General features: G+C 39.6%; 1 long non-coding RNA gene and 1 pseudogene across 1 annotated transcript; both read right to left on the bottom strand.

Moving 5' to 3' along the window:
• Window positions 1-10,609: 10,609 nt before the first annotated feature.
• LOC112348663 lies at window positions 10,610-11,031 on the bottom strand. The gene is made up of 3 exons (XR_002993129.1): window positions 10,986-11,031; window positions 10,870-10,932; window positions 10,610-10,803 (listed from the first exon to the last, which is right to left on the bottom strand). It is a non-coding gene; the product is annotated as an uncharacterized LOC112348663 (long non-coding RNA).
• Window positions 11,032-11,093: 62 nt separating this feature from the next.
• LOC9649782 overlaps window positions 11,094-12,536 on the bottom strand; it is a 5,762-nt pseudogene continuing 4,319 nt past the window's right edge.

Here is a 12,536-nt window from a genome sequence, read left to right as displayed (position 1 = left end):
CTTGCGGAGGTGGAATCTTTAGTCCACTATACGACTCCGAATCCTATCACAAGTTCTGGAAGGCCTTGAACGAGGTGAAGGCTCGGTTGAAAGGCAAGGAGATGCGGGAGATCCATGGGATAATGGCTAAGAAGAAGATACCGACGAATGTCCGCATCTTCACACTCGCCCTTGTTATTGGTCCTGCAGTAGAGTGGGACTGGAGTGACTTCCCAGCTTCGTTCGACAAGGCCGATCGAATTGATCTGAGGGAGGTCAATTTACCCGTGCCTGAGGAACTGAAGACAGCTATGGAGCTTTTGAATCCAAAGAAAGCTCCAGGTGCAGCATGGGAAATGCTCAGCTGGGTCTTTAACCCAATAGCGGGTGGGTCACCTGCTTCCGACTCCAAGGGCAAATGCGTTGTCAAGTACAACTGCGGCGGACTATTCTTTCGAGCCGCACTACTCAAGGGTGTCCCGTGTGTTGCGGTGACAAACTCCATTGAAGAGGTGACTTCAATGGAGCATATAATTACAGTTGCCAAAGAAAAACAGTATCTTCTCTGCAAACCTAGTGAATACGCACTTTAAGTTTAAATGTTATCTCACAAGCTCTGTATGCAGGAGCGTGGCCACCCCCAGATGCTGAAACGGCGTTAACAACTACTGTTGAAGATACCCATGTTGGGCCGAGCTCACAACCTGCACAAGGTAAGGTCACGTGAGGCCTCACGCCATTTTGATTATAGATCGTTGTGAATATTTAGACATGAGGACTGAAAAGCGCACTGGTGGCACGTCGAAGAAGGACAAACAGACAAGCAATAGGAAAAAAGGAGGTACAAATTATATTTGCAATGGCGTGTGGTCTCATGCCATTCCTTGCAGGAGACACTTCTTCAAAGGCAAAACAGGCAAGCACCAGCCAAGCTCAAACTGATAGTGGTCATAAAAAGCGAAAGCACGTTGGACAGTCGTCGGGATCAAAGGGATTTGATTCGAAAAGGAAGAAGGGCAACAAAAAGATGATAGGTAATGCCTCGCGGTTATGGCGTGTGTGCTCATGCCATTCATTGCAGATCAAGGGCTGAGTGAAAGCAGCCAGTCACCACCTCCTGACTCAGATTCCTATGGCGGACTCCCCTTCCCCAATCTCAATGGAGAGGTACAATGGATGAGGGATGCTTTTCAAGTCAGGGCCACGTTTTTCTCATCTCGTCGTCTTCGAAGGGTGCAAGAAAGTGCAGAAACCATATTAAGACAGTCGGGTGAGGATACGGTCCTAGGTCACGCACTAAAACAGGCTATGGATGTCTTGTATTTTGAGATGGAGACTCGGCCAAATGATTTTCCCAAGATGGTCCTGGAAGAACAAGCCATCCAGCCTGAGCAGCCTATGGAAGAAATGCAGGAGGGGGATGAGGAGCCAGAGAAAGATAATGAGCAGGAAGAGCAGAAGGACGAAGAGGAGGACAAAGAAGAGGAGGACGAAGAAGAGGAGGACAAAGAGGACTTGGATGGTCCTCACAATGGTGACGATCACAATAACGACGACGATGATGATGACGACGATGGCCAGCCTGAGGTGGCCAAAAAGCAGCGGAGGAAGGTCATACAAGACAAACCATCAGGTAAATAATAGTACATCCATTCCTAACCTTTTACCATTTCTAACATTGTCCATGTAGGTCGCAGAGCAAATGGTAAGTAGAGATTATTCAGTTGAATTAAGATACAAACTCTAGCCTTTAGTGTCGAGGAAGGATAGTGCCAAGCAAGGGTCGAAACGTATGTCCAATCCTTCAGAATCAGCAGTGCGCCCAAGTGATATCGGTCCTAGTTCCTCAATAGTAGTTGATGGTAAATACAGTATAGTCAATTCAATGTGCTAATGAGTTTGTTTTTAGTAGCCAGTAGGGAGGATACCATCTCAATCGAAGGGAGATATTTGGACATGCATATGGATCCGCCAGTGGACTCTACTTGCCTGCAAGAGTCATCAGAGCTGGTGGAGGCTACTATCCATATCAACGCCAAGCAAGCTGACCACACTCCACTTGATGCTGCCCATACCACTGAGTCAATCTTGTCCACGTATCCAACTAACGGTGACCAGGCGCCATTGGACCCGCATGAGGCTACCCCAGCCGCCGAGCCGGTCATATCCTCATTTCCAACGGACTCAACGTGTGCCCAATTGTCTGACTATGTGCCGTTGGAACCTCCCTACACCGCCCCTGCTGCTTGTTCGGTCATGTCCACTTTGCCAATGGAGGCACCAGCTGAAATGGCGTGTGATCACACGCCATTGGAACCACCCCATGCCACTATTGAGCCAGTTGTACCAGAGTCTACAGCTGAAATGGCATGTGCCCACACGCCATCGGATGCGATTGACCCCACATTGCAGAGGAGAGTATTTCCGCCCTTCACGTTTCCTCGACCAAAACCCTCTCAACGACCATCGGGAGCACCATTCGCTAATATTGTAGATGGTAAAATTGACTTGTACCATTTTTTATGCTGACGCATTTCATTTCAGAGTCACGGCGAAGGTACTGTATCGTTTTTGATCTGAACGGTGTCCTTTTCTCCCATGAGCGTGGCTTGTCCTCGAATGTCACTGCACCCTCCAAAGCCTACGGTCGCAAGTTGGTCAAAAGAGACAGATTCACATTAATCACACGGGAGAAACTGCGGGATCTAATAATGACCATGCGACACTTAAAACAAAGGGCCGGGTTCAATTTGCAATTGGGAGTTTGGACATCCATGATGCGCCACAATGCATTAACGTTGCTACAGATGATGCACGATCAGACGCGAGTAATATTACCATTTGACTTTCTCCTAATGCAGGAGGATTGCTTGACTATGGTCCATGTGAGGGGTAGCAAGCCCATCTTCGTCAAGCCAGAGGCTATAGTGATGAACCGGACTGCTAGGTCAAGTGAAATCCTCATCATCGATGACTCGCCGATTAAAACTGCAACGAACACGCACACATATGCAGTGCACCCCATCTCTTGCAGTATGGAAACTAGGGAGAAGAAACCGTATGTTCTGGGGGACCTTGCAAAACGGCTTGGAGCGATGGTGATAGAGAACCGGCCAGTCCAGGAGGTGGCTGCAGAAATCAACCAAATGGCAGATGGAACGGTATATCAGAAGCCATTTGATCGGACAGACACCAGTCATCATTTATGGCATGTATATTGTCTAGCCAAGCACTATCCGCATCTCCATAATCTGCTCAACCGGATGGGTTCTTCGACCACTGAACATGAGCGTGGACGTATTAGAGAAGAGATGGCATTACTATTGGGTTTAAATCCTGATAGTGTGGAGAGTGATGAAATTCCAAGATTATTGTATAGGCGTTGGAGGCAAAAAATAACAGTCTGAGATGGCATGTATTTATTTAAAAATGTAACTTATTATGGCATGGGGTTCCATGCCATTGTATTAATATTAAAAGACAATTCTTTGAGAGGATTTGCATTATACTAGAAGTGTAACAGCATGTTATTGGAAGTCTACGAAGTTGTTTTATTAATAAGGGGAAAGTAAAGATTGAATGGGGACTTGGGCTCCACCTAGACTCGGAGCAACTGAGCTAATATTAAAAGGATGGAAAGAAATTAGACGATGATGACAAGGAGAAGAGAGAAGTGAAGCAGTGGCAGGGGGAGGAGAAGTGATTGAGTAGACATTTCCTTGTTTAAAATAAAATGGCATGTGCCTCAATGCAGTTGAATTTTGTTATATTTATATACTATATAAAGGTTTGGAAACCTTATTTTACAAGTGGGATAATGACAATTCCCACTTTAACGAAATAGAGCTTCCATGGGCCCTGCCTCTGGCGTAAATCTTGTCTCCCGAATGGACATGTTTGGGTCCAGTGACCTTGCAAATGCATGGGTACATTTTGACCAGAGCGTGTATCCGGTTGAACAACCATGAGAGCTTATATGTATGATCTAAAGTAATTTTTATTCTCATTTTATTGAAATTGTTATAATATTTATGTTTTCATAGGCTACGTTACAACTTAACAATTGCGACAGCAAAGTTTAAAGTACAAGACCAGACAGCACAGGAAATATTTTGGAAGTCCCTCTCTGATATTGTCCTAAAGCGGACTGGTAAGCCTGCAAACTTTCGTGGTTTCATGGCAGATGGGGCTGGTGCAAACTGGAATGGTATCCAAGTAGTTTTTGGGAATGGTCAACCATTAGAAGGTCGTGAGAGGACTTGTGAGTTCCATTGGGCTCAAAGCCTAAACCAGCACTACCACCTTATCAAGCCAGAGTTTCAATCAATATTTAAGGAGTTGTGCAAACAATGGCAGGTTGCACCTTCTGAAGAAGAGCATGAGGCAAAAGCAAACGAGATCCAAATGTGGTGATGTGAATATGGCGATATAGACGTAAGTTGCCTACCACAACTTAAGTCATGGTTAGGATGGTGGGAAGTTAGGATGTTCCAATGGGGATATCACTCTTTTCAGGTTGGTTTATTGTAAGCAACCAAAGGGAACGACTCGAGAGACGATCCATAGGGGTTCAAATATAGAAGGAAAGGGCCCATGAATAAGAGTGCACCCCCTTTTCCAAACAGTTAAGGGTCTTGGGATATTTGGGGTTAAGCGTCCTTGGGTTTGAATAGTATTGGGCTGGGTGACCTCCCGGGAAGTCCAAATTTAGGAGCTTACATTTGGTATCAGAGCGGTCTCGGGTCCGACTCTGTTGGTTGGCTAACCACATGTTGATTGACATCTGGCTGGTCCAGTTTACTCCCGCTGGGCTCGACCCGAGGGGTAGGGTGTTAAGAGAGCGGGGCTCTCAGGAGAGCTACGGCTCTCAGCTTCCGTTCACGAGGGCGTGAACTTGTAGGGAAGCGTGGTGGATTGTAAGCAACCAAAGGGAATGACTCAAGAGACGATCCATAGAGGTTCAAATATAGAGGGAAAAGACCCATGAATAAGAGTGCACTCTCTTTTTCAAACGGTTAAAGGTCTTGGGATATTTGGGGTTAAGCATCCTTGGGTTTGAATAGTACTGGGCTGGGTGATCTCTCGGGAAGTCCAAATTTAGGAGCTTACATTTATATTTTTTCTTCTCCTTTTATTACCTTTTAATATTGCCTTTTCCATTAGAATCAACCACTTGAGGACCTCGCATACACCCCAACTGTGAATCTCTCCGAAAGTAAGTATTGGAGTTGGTGTTCCTCTGAGGCAAGGAAAGGGAAGATGAGTCTATACAAAGCCTGTCTATCAGATTTGATACGTGCTATAGAGCAATCTTCAAAAGCACTGGCATTCGAGGAAGGAAGATATATGGGAACAGGGCCTTCTGTTGAGATGTTACATGATAGGATGAAGAGAAAATTAACTCCACCTGCCCGAACAGTGGCAACTGTAGTTGAGGAAGTGGTCTGTGGCACATCTATGAAATACACTCCTCGAGTTTCTATTGGTGATATGAAGACTGTCTGCTCAAAGCGTCATTTTTCCTTTACTGGGGAAGATGTTGGTACGGACCTTGGAGCCAAAAGCTCTCACAAGCTTGATGTCGAGTACCATTCTACTCCAAGACACCGCTCTTGGACCGAGACACCTCAAGTGGCTAATGAAGAGAGTGCATCGCAATAGGTTGAAATTGCTTACCGTAGCGTGGAGTCGAAGCAATGGGCAATCCGACGCATGCCTGCAAAATCGAATGTAAGGTGTGTGGGGATGCTTCCGAGGGGCAAGTGTTGAGCCTGGATTCATGGTGAAAAATCTACTTCTATTCCAGCCCCATGTTTCTATGGGGAACGAAAGCAAGCAAGATTTTCAAGATGGTGCTGGCTATATTGTTGCAACATTGACACCAACCATACGAAGCGGCTTGAAGACACTATAGTGACTAAACCTGATGCAATAACTAAAGAATGGCTGGTTGCTAATGGGGTCGCGCTCACCTCGGATGAGATTGAAAACCTTGAGAAATCTGGTTTTAATCTTGAGAGGAGAGTTGGAGACATGAGTGACAGGAGCAGGACTATTCCTACAAAGATGCATAGGAGGCCAGCACGAAAAGGTAAGGCAGTTAAATTTATTGGTACCATCTCCAAGCAGAAGTAAGGTAAAATAAACTTGGCTCAAACACTTGAGTGTGAGATTCTCTCCACAAAGTACATCATTGCGCTTGCAAAGGCGTACACAGTCAAAACAGAAGGTGGAGAGTACACAATTGCCATTCACGACTTTCCTTCTTGCACATGTCTAGACTTTACAAAGCGCGAGGAACATGGGAAGGCATATGCTCCTTGTAAGCATATGTACTATATCTTCATTAACATCTTGCACCAGGATCCTAAAGTGGATATTCATATACACCAAGCAAGCCTTACTATTGCTGAGTTGTAGAAAACTTTTGGAGCTAACTAGATTTCTTCAATATTATCGATGTTTATTCTCTATCAATAAAACTTATTATACTTTATATAATTAATAAAAATGTGCTTTTTCATTTCACTTTTCATTTTATATGCTTCCGAGTGTCCTTCTCGCAATACTACCCATAGTACTCGTATGTCTCCATTTTTGTCTTTACCATCTCAAAAAAGATTTCATGGTAGTCTTTCAGGTGCGTGATGTTGCAGTGTGTCGCAAGAGCATATATACCATCATACTGATCATTGCCATTGTTTCCACCAGATGCTAGAAAATATATGGGGCACTTCTTGAAAGTGGCAGAATTGCACTTTTCTAAAACAAGTAAGAGGGCATTCTTTTTCACCCAATTCGTTGCACCCTTTGTCATTGCATTTATCTCCAACTCATGATCACTATCTTCACTATCCTCTCTTTCATTCTCTTGTGTGATTTGGTTATGCTATGCAATAGGATAGTTATTGCATCTCCTAGCCCTTGAACCCTGGGAAGAAAGATTGTGAGAGTTAAAATTACCAACACTAGAACCCATAAACATTTGTGGGTGTATTTCCCTTTTTTCAAATGAGAGTGTGAATGAAGATTTTTAAATTCTAGACAGTATGCTATAACAAACCCCTCAAGAATGTATTCTACAAAGAACCAAGTCTTTCTTTTATATGCAATAAGCTTACATCAATGGTTATTTTTTTTCCTTTCAAACGGTTATATGGCTTTACATAGAATCTTATTTCAAATTTAATAATTTTTAAATTCTGAAAAACCTAACATTTACTAGCCAGAAAGCATAGAGTACAAATTTAAAGAAGTGACAAGAATACTCTTTTTGCAAACATTTTATTTTATGTTCTAACAAATGTCCCTATCATTGCATGTAGTAAAATTTTAAATTATTAGAACAAAAAGTGTTCTTTAGAACATTTTTATCTATATAATATATAGAGAGTTATTAAATTATTAGGTTCGCCATAACCTTAAAATTTTAAAATTTATAATGTTTGTACTAAATTACAATTGAAAATTGAGCTCAACTCATGAGCTCAAGTATGGTCTGCGCCCCTAAGAGTGAGTCCATCCTTGAGTAGTATATCGAGAGAGCATGGCTCTCCACTTTAGTTTATATATGAATATGTAAGTAATGTGATGGATAAAAAAAGGGCTAATAAGGGAATGACTCTAAGATTTTGGGAACAGTAAAAGGTTTTCCTCAGAGATTTAAGGATATTATCTATATAAACTAGTGCAATAATCAAAAGATAGGAGCAAAAGACTAATAGCTAAGAATGGATTATAAAAATTATTAAAAGGAATTCAAATGACAAGTTAGATAAGGAACACACATGTAGTAGATATCAATGAATTGTGGGAAAGGAAATATATTTCCAAAGATGGATTTCCCAAATGCTCCAATATGGTAAATGCAATAGCTCCAAGAGATGAAGCAGCAAATAATAAGGCCATGGATAGTCCTAGGATAAATTATGAATTAATGGAATTTAGTGTCTAAGGTGGCACAAAGTAAAAAAGAGGATGATGGTGCCCTCAATTAAAGGATTTTTTAGGATGGAGAACTAGAGTTTGTATCATATGTGCAATGCAAAATGTTGAAAATACTAAAGAAATTGACTTGAGAAGTCAACATCATAGTTTTAAAGTATGATGGTTATATTGATAGAGCCTAAGACTACACTGGAATAAGTAGTAAAAGTGAGATAGAGAAGGTGTCTCTAACAGGTTTAATAAGAACTAAATGAACAAAGGGAAAGAACCATTACATATGATCTAATGAGACTTTAAGTTGTAAAAACTATACTCCTTAAGAGATGGAAAAGGCATGGTGAGCCTTCAATGTTTAACCATTAATGAATATTGGCTTGGTGCTAAGGAAAATAATAATCCATGATGGGGTTACTTTATGAAATGGTTTATCATTCAATAAGGATATCGAACTTTGTCCATGAATGGTGGAATTGTGAGACACAAATCCTTAAACCCTAAAGTGGAGTTGAAAGGGTGTTATATGGTAATAGCCAAAGTAGAAGCTAAACAAATATAACATATTTGGACTAAAAACTTTGACTCAAAAAGTCAAGAGAAAAAACAAAACTTCCAACAAAGTGCTCAAGAAACAAGTATGAAGTGATTAATAAGCAACCCTCTAGAAAAGGGATACAAGAAGACTAGCACATAACATGTGGAATTGTCAGAACCAAGTCTGAGTACATATACAAGTTTTACAAAATTTTAATAAAATGTTAACCACAACATTCCTTACTTGATCTACTTTGACATATTTGGCTCCACATGAAATAAAAGGCTTCTAAAACAAACCTTAAATTGCATCATTAACTCAAATAGCCTTTAACAAAGACAATGCAATTGTTAGAAGGCATCATCACAATTGTTGACATATTCAAATATGCATTTGAAAACATTTGGGAAAATGCTCTAATTCATATGAGTGGTTGCATTCAAACTATTATACTATTGCAATGCCATCCCTTGAAAACACATGGGAAACTCATGCAAACATTAAACATCATCCCAAAAATAATATATAACAATCATTATAAAGTGATTGAACCAAACATAAGGATTAGTAGCAAGAGTAAAAGGAAATGTACCATGTGTATAAATACAGCCATGAATTGAGTTTTATTGTTCAGTTGCAATTGCATAGCATTGAACAACTACACCAACTACTACTCCAGAGTTAGAGGAGGAGGCTATTACTCTACCATGAAGATGAATGAAAAGGAAAAAGCAAAAAAGAAGACATTGAGAAAGAAATAAAGAAATAGAGATTTAAACAATGCAAAAGTTGGATTCCCTTGAGAAATGGAAAACACAAAAATAAATATATTTCAAATTACTTTATATCAATATATAATTGATATTAAATTGAATATCCTTCTCTCTCTAAAGAATATATATAAGATATCTAGATATAAATAGAAAATAATACTCTAAAAAAAATAAAAATATAGATAATGAAATGAATAAATATTGATTCTTTATTTGTAAGAACCACTTTATTAATTACTATTAACTAAAGTACTTCATAACAAAATAAACAAGATAAATTTTATAAAGTTAAGAAAATACTTTAAAGATAAAAAAGTTTTACATTTATAAAAGAAATTAATTATAAATTTATAATATATTTTTTATTTTGTTTTATTTTATTTTAAAATAAATTAAAAATATCTATTAAACTATTTTTTTATTATATATTAGCATAAGGAAAACAACTTTACATAATAAGTCATTTATATTTCATCTATCTTATAAATTTCTTGATGAAGTATTTTAAGCTGAAGATAAATATTTTTATAATTATTATATTTTTATTATTTTTTAGTTGTAATTCTATTGAAATTTTTATTATTAATAGAATAGGCTACTCAATTTATCCATCTTGTGCATCAAAAGATGATAATATAAACCCAGGTAATTTAAATGATAGACAAAGATTTTCATTCAAGTTTGCAACAAGATGGATTGGTCGAACTCAATTTTGGTGTGATTTTAAAATTAATAATGGACCTTATAAAGAAAATTTAAGAAGTTTCTCTGTTTATGTTCAAAATAGTAATAGTGAATATGAAGAATCTGAATATATAGAGTATTATATATTTGGATATGGAATTTTTGAAACTCATAAACATTATGGAAGAGAATGGTCTATACCTAAGAAGAGATTTAATTTAGAATTTTCATAATTTATTTATTTCTATATACTATTTCACTAGTTTAGATGTGTTAAATTTTCTAATTTATTCTATTTTATATTTCTATTTTAGTAAATAGAAAATCTTAGTAAAAATATTGTTAACCAGTTCTGTATTATTATAGAGTTTATTAAATAATTTATCATATTTAAAAATTGGTATACAAATCTTGTCTTATAATCTCAATATCCTGATTTATGATTGAGTTTACATACACCTCTAGCACTTTGAGATATTATTGACAATGAACTAGACATGGCTACATATCTACTCATAAACCTCTCATTTTTGAGGCTGGCTAATCACACTGAGCAAAAGGATTAGCGTCCAAATAAGCACGAACTAGATATCTACTCATGCTCTAATTGACAACCTCTCATTTCATAATGTTTATATGGATGGTACTAAGATACTAAGGTTCAGAGCATAATGAGCACACGAAAGCAAAAGGATTAGTGAGGCCGTCCAATGTTCTATTATCAAGCAATTGTAAAAAAAATTGTAATCTTACATTCACAAGAATTTATAGTGGTTTTGAAAGTACCTATTCAAACTTAATCCAGTGTATCTTACAATAACTTACTTAAATGTTGTTTAGGATGTTCTTGGATGAAGTCAGACGCGAAAATGACGCAATAAATCGGCTCTAAAACAAAACAAACGAGAAAGACAAAGTGAAGCTCTGCAGCATATCAGAAGTGTCGGAAGTTACCATTTGAAACACGACCATGGTCCACCAGCAGCTGCTTAGGCCGAAGCCAAGCTTGTGAAATACCTGTTCATGCAAATGTGTATGATTCTTAAACCAGGTGATGTTTGCTTTCTTACCAGCATAAGTACAGTTCGACACACAAAAGCAAATGCCATGTTAGGCCCCAGAAAATTCAAATCCCCACTAGCCTGTGAATGCCAACGTTATTTAAACCCGATAGTTATCTCAGTACATGCAAATTATACCAGAAGCGTCCCTTCGAGAGCGAGGGCTGGCGGAGTCAGCGCTATGCTGAAAAAGAACGGTGTGACGACGGTGTGCATCTGCAGCGCAGCAGAGTATCATATCAGTTCCATAGCATGATAATCATCGCCCACCTTTTCTATGATTGCGGAATCATTTGTAAAGAGCTGCGGAAGGAAGACTGTGGAATCGAAATGCCTACAACCGCTGAAGCTACTCCTAGAACCACACCACTGACGAGGAGCTTTTGTAGCAGCCTTCGTGCCTGCAAAGGATGGAGGAAAAGTTACGTCAAGAACACAAACGAGATGCATGAGACTTGCCTGTTTCTGTTGGCCACCACAAAGCAGTCCGGGCATGAAAGACTGTGCAGTCTGAGCCAGGGGTTCTCCCGAGACCGAAAACAATGAAAATACCCCAACCATAACCTGTCAGACATCTAAGTCAAGCGAAAATGAGTAACGAGGAAAAAGATGTTGTGATCGACCTGATGAGCAGCTAGAGTCACCGTGCCTAGTGAAGTTGCAAAAAATGTGATACTTGTGTAAAAAGCCACCTACAGGATATAATGTTAATGCTTTGGAGCTCGCTGTGTCACATTTACCTTGGACAACATCGTCAAAAGGACCGGACCCGTTATTTTGATCATTTGAGCGAGGTCTTCCATGCGAGGGACTTTGATCGCCAGGGGATCATAGCCCTTGTCTTTCAGTGACTTTAGCATCAGGAACCCTCCAACATACTGCAAGCACAAAGTATCAGAACAAGCTTTCAAAGTATATCATCAAGTGCTAGATAAGTTTGCGAACCTGCACTAGCATTGTCGCCCAGGCCGCACCAGCAATACCGTATCCAAGAAATGTGCACAGCAGGACGTCTCCTACAGCGTTGATGAGGCTTACGACTGCTAGCACTTTGAGAGGGCTTACCGAGTCCTGCATCCCCAAGCTAAGGAAAAGAAGAAGAAGAAGAACCTTAAAACGTTTGCATGGCTGATAAGAATGATCAAGAGTGTACATACCTTGCACCTTGCCCAACCATCGTAACCAGCACTGCTGGCCAAGCGAAAGCTCTAATCTGAAACATTGCTCAAGCCATAATTTCAGAACATAAACCTTTTGCGGATCTTACATCAACGTAGCACGCGGCCGCAGGAATAACCGCAGTGTTTCCCCCAACAAACGCTGCAAGAACACCGATTTTGCTATCGTCTTAAGAACACCTCGAGAGACGTACCATGAAGCATCGTTCTGGACAAAATCTTGATCACAGTGAACATCACCACGCCACAGGAAACCGCAACAAACAGAAACCTCGCTAGATGGTTTGCTGCTTCTGTTTCATCCTGGGATTTTATTTTATGTTCTAACAAATGTCCCTATCATTGCATGTAGTAAATATTTAAAATATTAGAACAAGAAGTG

Source organism: Selaginella moellendorffii, unplaced genomic scaffold (assembly GCF_000143415.4).
Source record: "Selaginella moellendorffii unplaced genomic scaffold, v1.0 SELMOscaffold_31, whole genome shotgun sequence".
Lineage (NCBI taxonomy): Eukaryota > Viridiplantae > Streptophyta > Lycopodiopsida > Selaginellales > Selaginellaceae > Selaginella > Selaginella moellendorffii.
This window is presented reverse-complemented; position numbering and strand designations above follow the sequence as displayed.